Genomic DNA, 16,650 nt, shown 5'->3' on the forward strand with positions numbered 1-16,650 from the left:
TTCCTGCAGAGACTTTATGTAAATGGCAGAGAACGAACATAACTCAACAGTAAATTAAACAATATAGCGCTCTTAAATACATATTGACAAATCAAATACGGGTAATATAACCATACGGATGTTGTGTCGAAATGTTCCTGTATAATATAGTATTTACAAGGAAGTATAACATTCACAAAAAATTAACTTACAATACAATACGCTTTACTATTTTACTGGAGGATAATAATATAACAATAAACAGATATTAGACAGAAAAATATACTAATGGTATAAATGCACATAGTTTCTTTTGCTGAGAAATTACAAAGATACAGAATTCCTAAAAATAAAACAATATAATATGATCATTTTTCATACCAATACCCCTTTACTGACATTTCCTACGTAATCGTCTCTCCTAGGTCTTTTTTGTCTTCCTCTAATGTCTTGGTTCTTACGTCTTCCAGGAACTTATAAATCAACAATTCTTCGTATTGTATGGTTAGAGTTTCGACGTTGAACATACCCCAGAGTTATTTATTCTGTATTTCTTAACTTTAACATAATTGGTGTAACCCGTAGTATACTGGTTCATAATATTATCCTTTTTTGTCACTCCACTCATCCGTCTAAGCATTCTTGTTTCCGTCCCATTCATGAATCGTTCTTCTTTCTTTTTAATTGCCCAACCTTTAGTTCCGTACATCGGTTGGTCTTAAAACGGTTTTATAGAATTTTTCTTTCAGGTTTCTTTCAGGAATTTTCCTGTTACAAAACATACCACTCGCTTCTTTCTTTCCACTTTATCCAGCTTTATGAGCTTTACTGCGTACATTTCCATTTGCTCTGAGAATAAATATGTAAGAACTTAGCCCTGTTGCAGTCCAACTTTTCAATGAAATTCAACAGTCTTGGCCACACTTACTTAAGTTTGGGGAGGATAGGTGTCCGCATTTCCTTATACATATATCTTAAACTCCTGATATACTCATGGAAATTTTCCGTTCTTATTAAGCTCCCATATTTTTTTATATCTAGTTTTATCTTCTTCTTTATTTTTTCTTGAACTTAATTTGACAATAATAAGATCTCTTTAATATAACTTCTCTTCTGAAGTTTTTCCAAGTATTTCAATATTAGTGTCCCTAATAATAGGAACCATACTTCTCCAGGTTGTATTAGGACTTTCTTTTATTTTTCAGTTCTTCTTTTCTATTATTTTGTCCCTGAATAGGCCATATTTCTTATCTGTTAATTTTACAATTCAATTTTATATTTTTGGTCCTTTAAGTTTTGACTTAGATGTCAAGCATAAGTAACTTATGTTGTTGGACTTTCTTTTAGTCCTTATATTCACTTCTACCTTCTTTTTTGACATAAATCATTTTATTAGATAGTGATTTTTTCCACTTTTGTATGCGATAAGTTGGCTTTCTGTCTTTCGAAAAATTGTATTCACCATATTTAAATATATTGCTAGTTGCATATCATCATCAACTTCAGTTTTAGTTTCAAAGCCTAGACCTCCATGTTGCAGGTGTTTGTATTGGTTCCGCACAATGTTGTTCCCAAACTTGAGTGGGAGAGAAAAGCGGCTTATTGGTAATCTGCAAGTCTAAAATCTGCTAATTCTTATTCTGCTTCTTGTTCTTATCATTCTTTTTCAATAATATATTTTATAATATAATATTATTGCTATTATGAGCTTATAACTATTTATCTGTTTCTATACAGCTCTTAAATTTTTTTCCGTCGTCTTTTTTGCGAATTATCAGAGGATATAAGTTCTCATTCTTGTGGTACTTTACTGTCGTTATGAGCAGCATTTTCAATTCAGCTGGATTTTTGCAAGATTGGCCTAAATTCAGCTGGATCCAGCAAAATGTGGAATCACAATAAAAACACGATTTTAATGTTTTTTTTTGTCTGTAGTCTAAATTTTTAAAAATAAAATAAAAATTTTATTTTTAATTCAGTTGCAATGCGAAGGCAAAACAATCTTACTTTTCAATTAGAATACGGAGCGCAGTCCAGTCCCTTGAATTGCGATTTTCGGCTCTTATTGGAGCCTCATCGGAAAGAACGTAGGCTTGTTCTCCATATACCAATTGATCCGCACTGAGAGGTTTTCCCACCCATTGCAACTGAAGTGAAAATATTAGGTGACTAGCGTCATCTGGCAATTAAAAGATGAAGTTTTCGATCCTAATAGCATTATTAATAATATTTAGAAAATATTAAAATATTACTAAAATATTTTTAAATCGAAAACTTATTGGTCCATTTCCTTGGTAACACTTCCAAGGCTTCTAAAATTTGCAAGCCAAATGGATGCTGAAGCGAAGAAGACAAGAGGGAATTAAAAAAACTTACAATTCACGACCCCGTCTGTTCAGCTGGTAAATTCCAACAGAAAATGGACCTAATTAATTAGTAAGTTTTCGATTTAAAAATCTTTTAGTAATATTTTAATATTTTCTAAATATTATTAATAATGCTATTAGGATCGAAAATTTCATCTTTTAATTGCCAGATGACGCTAGTCACCTAATATTTTCATTTCAGTTGCAATGGGTGGGAAAACCTCTCAGTGCGGATCAATTGGGATATGGAGAACAAGCCTACGTTCTTTCCGATGAGGCTCCAATAAGAGCCGAAAATCGCGATTCAAGGGACTGGACTGCGCTCCGTATTCTAATTGAAAAGTAAGATTGTTTTGCCTTCGCATTGCAACTGAATTAAAAATAAAATTTTTATTTTATTTTTATATTGGTCTTTACTCCTTCGAGTAACTAGGTCCATTTTCTGTTGGAATTTACCAGCTGAACAGACGGGGTCGTGAATTGTAAGTTTTTTGAATTCCCTCTTGTCTTCTTCGCTTCAGCATCCATTTGGCTTGCAAATTTTAGAAGCCTTGTTAGTGTTACCAAGGAAATAGACCAATAAGTTTTCGATTTAAAAACCTTTTAGTAATATTTTAATATTTTCTAAATGTTATTAATAATGCTATTAGTATCGAAAACTTGATCTTTTAAATTTTTAAATTTTTTTCATTTTTAGTCATGAATTATTTAGTTTCTTCGAAGTGAGACCTTAAAAAACGTAGACCTAACCTACTTCGCACAGAACTGCACATATCGGTTGCGGAGAAAGCCCCTCTGGCCTCTGTGCTGGTCGGTTTTAGGGTCATCAAATAGGCATAGAGCATTGACAAATGATCGCCTTCCACTCTTTCGGTTTCATAAACAGCCATTTCCTTTTCCAAAATCTTTTCGTAATCTTTTTGAGAACCAGTTTTTTTTTGGTTATAAAAGTTTTCTTTTTTCCTTTTCAATTCAATCCCAAGTTCTTGTTCCAAAGTAAAATTCATGGGCTCCGGATTAGCTGGCCCGTCTTCTACTTCCATTAGGTCCTCTTGCAGTGGTTCCACAATCACTTGTTTAGTTATACGACTTAACAAATTCGTCATCTCTTGTCGCATTGGGGAAATCTTGTCGCATCTTTTTCGACATGGGGAAATAACCAGGATTGTTTACTGTAATTTCAGAGAGATTCTGTTTCGCGATTATGTTGCGTAGTGCTTCCGATAGATTTGCATTAAGGCTAGAGTCCTGGCTATTTAGTTTGTCTAAGGCAAATGTCATGGTTGTGTCGGCCGTTACCAAAGTGGACTAACTTCTGCAATGACAGTCAGTTTTAGGTTAGAGAGTGGCGATCAACTCATTAATTGATCAATGTCTATTAACGCTTTATAGCTGCAAACTTTTAGGCTGTAGAAACTTTCCAGCATACTGAGCTACTCCTAGCGCGATAGAATGGCAAGTTGCAGACTCACGGCTTTGAGTAAAGAGTCTAATGAAGACATGAAGACACGTGAAGACACGTTTGCGGATCCGCGCTGCTGGATGCAGCCCAGTTTACTGGATCCAGCATGTAAAAAAAAGCGCTGGATCCAGCAAGTGCAATCTCTAACAGTCGTGTATGGATCTTTAGAGTAATTTTTTAGAAGCTCAAATAAATTTGTAGTGCAATATTTCAAGAGTTCTTCGAATATGTCGCTTGTTACTCTTTAAAAAGACTTTATTTTCTAACCATACAATAATTACAAATTATTCAATACAAAAGTTGACTTTAACAAGTTGAACTCTAACTTGAGAATAATCCTAGTTTTTCAGAAAAAATCGTATTTTTTCCTAGTTTCCTATTAATGTTTTAGCTAATAACTTATAAAATGTAATCTATCTAATGCTAATGAGTTCGTTGCGTATGCTAATGCTAATGTAATCTATCTAATGCTAATGGGTTCGTTGCGTTCGTAGCTTTGTCTTCCGTCCAGGTGGTCTAGCGGGAGTCGTAGTCGCGTTGGTATTCATTATGGGTAATATGGTTACATTTCTATAATATTCTAAAATAATAATTTCGAGTATTACTTTACTTTGCCCATGCATCATGATTCATTTTCAAACAAATTAATCAAAACATGAAGTGAAACGTACGTCGATGTGTATAGTATACAGTGATGAGCGCACTAATAACCGGCAAAATAACGCAAAAGATGGAAAACATATTAAGTTGTGAGATAAAAAGGGATGAACTTAGTAGAGGTGTTAAATTTAGCGATAGTAACTTAAAAATTGACATTATATTGATTGTTTACCACCTTTGGACGTATCGGACGAGTTTGAGAAATGCCACTGTCACAGTGACATTTTTAGTTGACATACTCCTCTGATACGTCTACAGGTGGAAAACAATCAATATTTTGTCAATGTATATGTTACTATCGCTAATTTTAACACATCTACTAGTTTTATTTCTTTTTATCTCACAATTTAATTATGTTTTCCGTCGTTTGCGCTATCATGCCGGTTATTAGCACGCTCATCACTGTATACTATACACATCGACGTACGTTTCACGTTATGCTTTGATTTAATTTGTTTGAAAATGAATTATGATGCATGGGCACAGATAAAATGGAACTACTATATTAATCTATACACAGTATTCTAGAAGTTAATTACGCAGTAAACACGAATTGACAAAATTTGCCGTTACGTCATTCTTCTTCCGGACCGGCGGATTATTACGTAGGGCCGAAAGGCCATAAATACTTCTATGTTTATTTTAATAAGTTATACCTAAGGGTGAAAAAAAAGATTTTTAATTTCAAGTGTCTCATTTAAAAGAAATTTTTGTTTATTCTAAGGGACTTTCGGCCCTCGTTAATAATTTAATCTTTCATTCTGCGTTTACATTTTTCAAAAATATTTATTTTTCTAAGGATTCGAAAAAATTGAATGCATTTAAAAAGAATTGGTCCGAAATTTTGCGCCTATGTTCTTAATAACATTTACCAGTATTATTTGATTCTCTATAATTTCATATTCGTATAACAATATAACTTGTACGAGAGTATTTTATTGAGAGAGTAAGTAAGTACCATGTAAAGTGGTATGGCCTTTCTTGGTTAATTTTATTTTAATTATTTTTTTATACAATCAGGCATTTCATTAACTATTTTATATACTTACTAACATCATGGTCACCAACTAAAAATATCCCTATAATTAATTTTATTGCCTATTATCCGAGTTTCACAGTTAACGAATTTTCGTTTTCGTTTTGTATTTTTTCACACATCCTTGTCCCACTAATTTTAAAACAAAAATCCTACGCTGTGCGCGTCGTTTTATGTAATCCAATTTTTTCTGTCAAGTCGAGATTGACACGACAATTTTTTCGTAATTTATGACAGTATTGTTCTTGAATTAACCCGATGAATCATATGGTAACCGAAAATAGATTCTTCAAAAGTGTATGAACTACCGCTACCGATGCAATATACATAGGCGTACCACTGGAGGTTCTATTTTTAAATTTGTTTAGAAGCGTTCATAAATTTTATTAAGTGCGATACGCCTATTTGTAAAAAGATCATGAATTGTCTTTGAACTTATGAGGCGATCTACTTCCCCATTAGAATTAGTTTTCCTTTTATTCAAACTGCTAATATCTTGCTATAACTAACGTATCTTGCGAGTGTATATACCTTCTTCTATTTTCTGTAATATGTCCTTTTCTCTGCTTCTCACTTCATTTAGTAGTATTTCCATTTATTTTTACTTTTTCGTATTATTGATCCCATTTTAATCAATGTAAAAATAGACCCCTCTTGGTTATCGTCTTCTTCTTCTGAGCCTTCTATCGTACATGTTTGGACATGTCTCTCCCAGCTCCTTCCGTCGACCTCTATCCTGAGCAACATATACTTCCAATTTGTTCCTGCTAGTCTTTTAAAATCATTAACCCATCTCATCTCTGATCTTCACCTTGGTCGTTTACCTTCGTAAGGTCTCGAAGGTTGTGTTGTGTCATTCCAACGTTGGTCTTTTTGTCTATCAGTGTGGCCTACGAAGCTACATTTAATGTTGGCAATTTTTGTTGTTGTGTACTCGACTTTTGTTTTTGATCTTACCCAGTCGTTCCTCTTTTTATCTGACAGTCGTATCCCTAACATTGCTCTTTCTGTTGTTGCTAGTTTATTCATATTTTCCTTGGTCCAGGTTTGACATCCATATGTCATGATACCAAGCTCCTATTATGATATATCTTGCTTCTTACTTGCTGTGCTAAGTATCCAACTAAGTTTTCCAAATCCTGCCCATGGTTGTCCTGTTCTTATAGTAATTTCCACACTTTGGTTCTCTTTGACAAGTTTCGGAATTTGGCCTTGGTAGATACATTCCTAAACTTGCCTGAGATCATATGTGTTTGTCATTGGTTATGAGTAGACCATATTGAGTATGTATATTTTCCAAGTCAAATTATATTGATTATAAATTAGTGTCCAAGTCGAATGAAAGAAAGATAGAGAAGTTTGTATTTAGAAACCACTCTTAAACCTTTTTTCTTCTTACCGACCTAAAGTTGTACTGGTTATTATCTTATGATATCCGCAATTACTATTTCTCTCATGTGCCATCGCTCCCTAATGTGTCCAAAATTGAAAGTTATCTCATAGTCTGAGCAGCTTCTGTGTTGTTCCACCAATTTTCTTTATTTACCATATTTCAGTTTTAAGGGATAATTACAATAAAATGACTTTAGATACACTCTATATAGGTCTGGATCCCGCGTATGAAAAAAAAGTTGATTAATAGCAAGCTGAAGATTTGTTAATAGCTTAAGGGTGTCTAGTCGGATAAACTTTGATATATGGGAACACTGGAACAGGGGCAGTTTTAATTGTGGAACAGGTTAAAAATTTGGAACGGTCAGACCACGAAAACGGCACATTTATTTTGTCCGACAGAATAGACTTAAACTCTCCGAACAGAGATTAAACTCTCATGCAAAAATCAGACGGCTATTTATCACCTGTCATAATTCTTGTCATTTGACATATTCTACATGTTCCTCTCATTAAAACGCCCATTTGGTGATAAATTGCAGTCTGATTTTTGCATGAGAGTTTAATCTCTGTTCGGAGAGTTTAAGTCTGTTCTTTCGGGCAAAATACATGTGCCGTTTTCGTGGTCTGACCGTTCCAAATTTTTAATCTGTTCCACAATTAAAACTTCCCTGTTCCAGTGTTCCCATATATCAAAGTTTGTCTGACTAGACTCCCTTAAGCTATTAACAAATTTTCAGCTTGCTATTAAATAACTTTTTTTTCATACGCGGGATCCAGGCCTAATATATCATATATTCAGATCTCATCTTTTGTGATACTGGTATAATGTGGCTAACAAACTTGTTTAAGTTTAATAGTTTTCTTCTTTACATCTGTCTTTACCTTCTATCTGTGTCTCCTTGTTACCTTGAGACTACGTCCTGTATGTTCTGCAATGGTTCAGAAGTAGTAGTCAGACGACGAAGACCAACTTTTGTACCCTTTCGTAGTTGGTTGTTCAGGCTTTGGATGTCACAGATCTCCCTGACTTCTTCATTGCTTTGAAGATCATAGAGAGTATATCCTGCTTTTGATCATAATATTTACAATTTAGTGGTTCTTAACATTATGTTCATGTTTTTCGCTATAGTCTCTGTTGCGTAGGTCATGGTCGGTTTTAGGCATGTCTCATCGATTCTTACTTTACTGTTGATGTTCATTTATTTGTCTCCAGAATATGTCTTTTAAGATATCCTAATATTGGTGACGCCTTTATTGTTTGGGCCCTATCTTCGTCTTTTACATTTCTGTCAGGCTGTCATGCCCGCTTTGTATTTACGCCCAGGTATTTGAATTCCAATAAATTGTTCTAGGCTCTTGTTGTAGAATGCGAGTATACCCCATTCCACGAATATACGACCCTCTTGGATTATCGTGACAACGAATATTTTATTGTGCAAAATATGAAGAACGAAAGTAAATTGCAAATTATATTGTTGTTTATTATAGTAATTATTAGAGCAAAATACTTTCGTACTTCTTATGCTGCACACTAAAATATTCGTTGTTGCGATAATCCAAAACAGTCGTATATTCGTAGAATACACCATATGCATATTTTAGGTTCTCTAGATATTTTGATGGCCTTTGTCTTCTTTATAGATATTTTATGTTGAATTTGTTTCCTGTTTACTCGAACTGGTAAAGAAGTCATTGTAAATTATCCTCATCATCTGAGGTAATGATTGCGTCGTCCGCATAACATACTATTTTTTTTCTTGTTTCCCATTATGTACCTTTTTACATATTGTTTTCCATATTGATAATTTCATTTTTCTTCCTTCATGTTAATAGGCCAAGTGTTTCTTTAATCTGTCTCAAAGTGATTGTATCGGATATTTAAAAGTGGTTATACATTTTTTTCTTTCAGTTGCTATTGTCTTATTCAAAATTTTCCCTTTTGTATATAAACGATCCAACAGCGTTTCAAGATTGTCTTCATTTTCCGCTACCAGGACAGAATCAGTTTATATGATATAGAATTTTCACGTCTGTATTCGCCGTTTTATATTTGCGCATTTTCATTATTACTTCATCCAAATGATATTAAACAGTAATGGGATTGTCTGATACTACTGTATTCTCTAATGGGTTTTGTAAATTCATCCTTTATTAGCACTGTAACTGTGTTTCCTCTAAAAACGTATTTGATTGATCTAATTAAATTTTGTGGAATTCTATCAAAGGCTTTCTGTCAGTCTACGAAACACAGTAATGCTTATTATAGTCAATGGATTGTTCTAATATTTCTAACTATTCTAAACCATTCTTGTTTTTCTGCTAAACCATTTTTTTAAGTTAAAGTATTTATTTTGTTAATCACTTTTCTGAATAATTTCTATTTATTCTTTGAGAACATACATAGATATTCGCATTCCCCATAAATACATTTGAGTAGAGACGCTTATGTCTAAAGAACGGTAATTTTTAAAAATGGGCAAGACAAACATAATGAGCGAAGACAGATGAAAACTAATAGAATCTTTCGACAGGTTTTTGAATGAGAGCCAAGCATGCAAACTAGTTTCTTACAAATGACTTTATTACTGTGTTAAAGGGCTTTTATTTTGAAAGCATTATTGTAGTAAATTCAATTGATAATTGATTATTGTTCTAGTATTTAACTAACTGTTACAGTGTGTAAACGGAAAAATATCGACGTTTTTAAATCTAATATTGTTGTACATTTTTGAAAATAATTGGAAAGGAGCTGTTCTTCTTTTACCGGTATTACTTTTTTTCATCATCATTATTCAGTCTTCGTTTGTCCACTACTGGACATAGATCCCCCTCACATTTTTTCATCTATTTCGATCGAATCCTATGACAACGTTTTAGTGCTGGTGGACGACCTCTCCTTCGGTAGGCATCATCTCTTGGTCTTCATTCCAGTATCTGCTTTGTCCATCTGTTATCTGTTATTCGAGCCACGTGACCTGCCCAGTACCATTTCAGTGTTGCTATTCTCTCTACTGTATCAGCCACTTCTGATCTTTGTCGTTGCTGGCGATTTGGGATCTTGTTTCGTAGTGAAACGCCCAACATAGCACGCTCTATCGTCCTTTGAGACATTTGGATCTTTTGCACGGTTCTCCTTGTCATGCTCAACGTTTCCGTCCCGTAAATCAACACTGGCAAAACACACTGATTAAAGGCATATCGGTCTGTCAGACGATTTGAAAATATGGTTCAGCTTGCCGAAGGCTACCCAAGTCAGTCTTATACGACGGAGAAGCTCAACGGTTTGGTTATCTTTTCCTATGCGAATTTTATAACCTATTTATAGGCCATTTCCTGGTCTACTTTTTGTCATATTTTGTTGTATAAGCTCGTATGTGTCAGTTGTCTGTCTTGTATTACATAAACTTCGAAGGATTTCCTTTGTAACTAGATCTCAAATCCAATCTCTTTATTATTGGTAGGCTATTCACTTGGTTGTAGGATCCACAGTTGGAACCGCTTTCTAGAAATCAAATAATATAGAATAAAGAAATCAAGGTCTGCATTTCAAAAAATGGCTAATAGACCAGGGCGGATCTGTTTTGAAGTGGATGTGAGAGGTGGCATTCGGATTTTTGCAGCTAAAGTTAGGTGACCACTTCAATAATTATAATTGACTTATGCTCCTTCTCAAATATACCCTGAACATTAACAAAAAAATTCAAATATTTAAAAATTTCGAAAAATATCGATTTTTTTCTACTTTCATTGCTTATAACTTTAAAACGATTCATTTTGTAACAAAGTCGTAGCGAAAAAAATAAAGGATAATAATTGAATTTTGTGTAATATACGCCTGGTTTAAAATGTCTTAAATTATTAACCTTTCTGCAAAATAGCAATAAATACAAAATAAGGGGGCAAAAGAGACTGTTTTTATTCCATGTTTTTCAACCACTTTGGTTGCACTTAGAACCTTCATAATTCGCTTAGAAAATTCCAGTGGCGACGCGTGACTTTTTCTAAAGTGTTACCAAATCCAGATGCAAAAAATCTTATTTAAAAAAAATGAAGATATGACTAAATGTATATATAGCTTCAATATCATTTTGTATATCAGTTGAAAAACTCTCGAAAAAACAGTTGATGTTTCTAGATGGCAAAATTTTTGATCTTTTTTGGCAATTAATGTTAACAATTCCCTGTAATTCCCTCGAATGTCAGAGCCGTCGCCCTCAAAATGACCACGAAACGCTAATTCTTGTTTGGCCAAAAAACATACGGTATCTATTATAAGTGAGCTAAGGATATAAAAAAAAATCTTTAATGTACCTATCTATTTTTTTTAACAAACTCATTATTTAAAAGCTTGGTTAAGAGAACTTTCGATTCCTGGGTATACATCTTACATGTAGGTAATGGTGAACTGCACACACACTTTTTATAGGTACTGTAACCAAATTTAAATCTGGTAGCAGCCCTACTGATACACAGCGCGCTTACGCCCGTCGCTCCTTCAAAATTTCAGACACTAGCCGGTCCCGAGCCGCCCGGGCGACAGCGAGATAACCATTCATTGTAACCGTAAATGAGACTGGTAACAGAATATAATAAAGTGCAACTGAGTCACATAAACTCGCCAATATTTTCGTGTGTCTACGAGTAGTTGGCTATTTACTGAATTGGGTACTATTAACACATAATATAATAATAATAATATATTTCTATTGGTAAAAATATAGATAAATGGAATTATTCATCTTCATAAAATATTTATTTGCAAGATTTTAAAATCGACCTAATAGATTTTGCATAATAATTTTGCAAATCTAAATATTTTTAAAAAATATCAAATTTTTTAAAAACTTTCTGAACAAAAAGAAGACAATTTAGAAGTTTAATTTTTTTGCGTATAAAGAGGTTCTCTACCTATCTTTACAGAATTAAATTCGGATTATTTAAGCGACCTCAGCACTGTTTTAAATTTATAAACAAATAATGTTTTGGCTTATAAACAAATACAGTGAGGACGTTTGAGTTGGAATAAATTCATTTTCTTGAGAATGGGCGACTCTGGAGATAAATCCCGAAACTGATCGATTTTTATTTTTAAATTATAATTTTTTGGCATAAATATACTAGTGACGTCATCCATCTGGGTGTAATGACGTAATCTAAATATTGGAATTAATTTAATTCAAAATTTTTTTTAATTCAAAAAAGTTGTGTTATATTATAACGTAACTGTTATATAAATAATTATGTTAATGTTTATATTAGTGTATACAAAATTGAATAGCCTTTCGACTGAGCTATCACACGGCACCTATTCCCATTTAAAAAAAATCATCGATTACGTCAATACGCCCAGACGGATGACGTCACTAGTATGATATATATACCAAAAAATTAGAATTTAAAAATAAAAATCGACCTGTTTCGGGATTTATCTGCATAGACGCCTATCCTCGAGAAAATGAATTTATGCCAACTCAAACGTCCTCACTGTATTTGTTTATAAGCCAAAAAATTGTTTATAACTTTAAAACAGTGTTGAGGCCGCTTAAATAATCCGATTGTAATTCTGTAAAGTGTATTAGATAGGTAGAGAACCTCTTTCTATATGTAAAAAAATTAGTCAACTTCTAAATGGTCTATTTTTTTTTTCAGAAAGTTTTTAAAGAATTTGAACTTTTTTAAAAGAATTTAGATTGCAAAATTATTCTGCAAAATCTATCAGGTCGAATTTAATGAAATTTGGTGAACGATTAAAGTATGTTGTAAGAATTTTCCATGCGAATTACGAAAGTTCTAAGTGCAACCAAAGTGGTTGAAAAACATTGAATAACAACAAGCTTATTTTGCTTCCTTATTTTGTATTTATTGCTATTTTGCAGAAAGGTTAATAATTTAAGACATTTTTAACTAGTCATTTATCATACAAAATTCAATTATATTTATTTTATTTCCCCACAACTTTGTTCCAAAATGAATCATTTTAAAGTTATTAGCAAAGAAAGTAGAGAAAAATCGAAGTTTTTCGAAATTTTTGAATGTTTAAATTTTTTTATTAATGTTCCTGGCATATTTGAGAAGGAGCATAAGTCAATTATTATTGTTGAAGTTGTCACCTAACTTTATCTGCAAATATCCGAATGCCACCTCGCACATCCAAAAATAGACGTTTTTTCACAGATCCGCCCTGGTCTATAAGCTATTCAAATGTTATGATTTATCAATACCTATAAAAATCAGGTTAAAAAGAAAAGAAAAAAAAACATAAATAAAAAAAAGAAAAAAAATAAAAATAAAAGGAAAAAAAATAAAAAAAAAGAAAGAAAATACAAAAAAAATATATAAAAAAATATAAAAAAAAATAATAGAAAAAAATATATAATAAAAAAATATATAAAAAAAATGAATGACGAACTTGGACAGTCCATAGTAAAAAGCTTTCGAATTAAGTAGAGGGCTAAAGAAGAATGTTGCAGTTTTTGCTGTGGAACTCTGAGAACATCATTTATAAAAAAATAAATAAAAAAAATATAATATAAAAAATTATTAAAAAAAATACAAAAATAATTATTTATTAGTAGAATTGTTTATTAGAGATTAATATTAGTATTAGTTTTAGGATAAGATACGAAAAAATGACTAATAAACTAAAAAATAGTAAAATTGGCGAATTGATTTAGTGTCCGCAGTCATATAAACCCAAATAAACAACAACAACAGGTTACTACGATGTTATATCTTTTCTATACGGAGTTGTACGGAGTTGAATCGTAGACTCTCACAGACGCCACCTGTAAGAAAATTGAGGCTTTCGAAATGTGGCTTTATCGTCGAATCAGGATTTTTTGTTAAGAATTCAAAACGAGAAAGGGCTGTTTACCACAATAAAAACAGCAACAATCGAATACTTCGATAATATCATGCGGAACAGCGAGATATATGATCTGCTGCAACTAATCTTGCAGGGAAAAGTAGAAGAAAAACGGGGACCAGGAAGGCAAAGGAATTCCTGGCTGAGAAATCTACGTACGTGGTTTAACAAAACAACCAGAAATCTTTTCAGAGCAGCAGTGTGCAAAGTGCAGATTGGCATGATATTTGCCAACATCCGAAACGGATAGGCACTACATGAAGAAGGTCCACTTGGTTGTTTCCACGTATGTATGGAAATATCTCTGCCAACCTCTTATCTCGATTAATTATAATCGATGGTTCCGGATGATATATCGCCAATCTATCGTCGATAGGCACTACATGAAGAAGATCCACTTGGTTGTTTCCACGTATGTATGCAAATCTCTCTGCCATTCTCCTAGCTCGATTAATTACAATCGATGGTTAAGTTTCTTGAAAGTGGGAATCTTAGGTATTTAAATCTTTTAGTGCATTTCGTCTACTGAGTATTTCCTCTTTGATATGTTCCGTTATTTGAGAGTGTGAATCCTAGGGATTTAAAATTTTCAGTGCAATCTATTCAATTTTTAATTATTATGTCTCTCTTACCTAGTATTATTTCTAGTTTATTTTTTATACTCTTTCCAGATTTCGGAACGAAGGTTGTCCATCACTTCTTTAAATCCTTTCCTGCAACGTGAAATATCTGTTCAACGTTGAACGAATCAACGTTGGTTAGCCAATGTCTGATTGTCCAATCTCTGATATTCCTCAGCCAAGATTTCTTCTTTCTTCCTAAGCCTTTTCTTCTCTATACTCTTTCTTGCACGATGACGTGTAGCAGATAGTATTTATCGTTTCGAAGTATGTGGGCCAGATAGGATGTTTTTCTTATTTTTATTGTGTTCATATAAGCTTTCTGTCATGTCCAATTCGTCTTAACGCTTCTTCGTTTGAGACTTTCCACCTTTCGAATGCCTTTAATTTATTTACGGATTGAGCCTTCAGAGTCCAGCTTCTACCCTATATAGTAGTTGCGACCAAAATGTAATTCGACGAACTTCAATCAGATAGCCATACTCAATTTCTTCTTTGTAAACATTGATTTGTATTTTATACCTCCTTTTCGAGCTATTTCTATTCTGACCTTTATCTCCTCATTTTGATTTAGCTATGAGTTTATAATAATTGCTGCGAGGTATTTATACTTGTCGACCTTCTCTAACGGTTTACCCTCCAATACCAGATGTATGTTGTCAACAGAGTTTTTCGAGATCATCGTGTATTTGGTTTTATCTATATTCATTGTTAGTCCCATCTTTTTGCTTTCTCCTGAAATGTATTTATATAACAGCGCTACAGGCCTTAGAGGACCTTGGCTTCGATAGTCTTGACTAAATTCTTCCACTTTTTCCGGTCCTTCACTTGTTCTCTCCAGTCTCTTGTACCCATTTTTTCTATGTCAATCCGGACGGCATCCAACCACTTCCTTCGTGGTCTCCCTCTTCTTTTCTTCCCTTGTTCTCCTGCTAACAAAACTCTTAGAAAGTTTATTTCTTGTGGCATTCGTGAAACATGTCCCAACCATCTAACTCTCTGCGCCCTGATTTTCTGTGTTATTTTGGCTCTCTTGTATATCTGCATTAGCTCCTGGTTTGTTCTTCTGCGCCATTCTCCGTTAGCTTCCTTGATACAATCAAAAACTTTTCTCAAGATTTTTCTCTCCCAAATCTCTAGCTTTTTTCTTGTTTCTGATTCATGGTCCAAGTTTCACATGCATACATCACCGTTGGTCTCACTACTATCTCGTAAGTTCGAATCCTGGCTGCAGTGGATACGATTTTGCCCTTCAACAGTGCGTTTAATGATCCTACTGCTTTGCTAGCTTTCGTTTATCCATTTCTCTCTCTTCGTCTACTCTATTTGTAACGGTTACCCCAAAGTACTCAAATTCTACTCTCTGTCATTCGTCGTTAGAGTGATCCATTTATTTTCTTCTGCATTTTCCCCTCTCATTTCCATATACTTGTTTTTTTCTTGGTTTATAGTCAGGTCATATTTTCTAGCTTCTTCTTCAAATTGTTTGAACATTTTTCGAAGTTCTATTCTTGAACGTGTCAGAAACACCAAGTCATCTGCAAAACCTATGCACTGTTGTCTTTTGTTGAGAATCGTACCGCTTGTCTGGATTGTTTCCTCTAATTATCTTTACCAGTACTAGGTTGAATAAGTCTGTTGACAGCAGATCTCCTTGTTTTAATCCTCTATTGACGTTAAACTGATTTGAAAGACTACCTTCGATCATGACTTTGTTGACTGTATTGGTTAGCGTCATTTTAACTAATCGTATGAGTTTCTCTGCTATTCTTAGTGATCTCATTGCTTCGTATAGTTCGTTTCTTGAGATATAGTCGTAAGCCTGTTTAAAATCAATAAAGAGCATATTATCTTATTAATTATAAATCTCCTGAAATGTGCCTCCTGAAATATTAGTTGGGAGTACACATTAAATAATTGTGACGACAACACGCATCCCTGTCTGGCTCCTCTTTGATGTTCTAGTTGGTTCGTCTCATTATCTTCCACCCGTACGACCGTTGTTTGATTGTAGTATAGATTTTTGATTAAATTAATATCCTTGGAATCTAGGTGTATGTGTTTCAAAGAAGTGTGGCTCATAAGGCTAATTAATCGGTACTTACCGCAAGATTTAGGATTATTTTTCTTGGGCAGTGGTAAAAAGATAGATATTAACCATTCATCAGGGACATATCATTTACTAATATAATTTATATTTTCATTTGTACAAAACGTTTTGAGTATTTTTTCAAGTGTTTCTACCGTCGCGTCCGTTAGAATGTCAT

At 33.4% G+C, this 16,650-nt stretch overlaps 1 protein-coding gene across 2 annotated transcripts in view; it reads left to right on the forward strand.

The window, feature by feature from the left end:
• The window catches only part of LOC114330181 (CUGBP Elav-like family member 1), a 1,522,900-nt gene that overhangs the window by 1,446,978 nt on the left and 59,272 nt on the right, over positions 1 to 16,650 (forward strand). The window lies entirely within an intron of this gene.

Source organism: Diabrotica virgifera, chromosome 2, assembly GCF_917563875.1.
Source record: "Diabrotica virgifera virgifera chromosome 2, PGI_DIABVI_V3a".
NCBI classification, from domain to species: Eukaryota; Metazoa; Arthropoda; class Insecta; order Coleoptera; family Chrysomelidae; genus Diabrotica; species Diabrotica virgifera.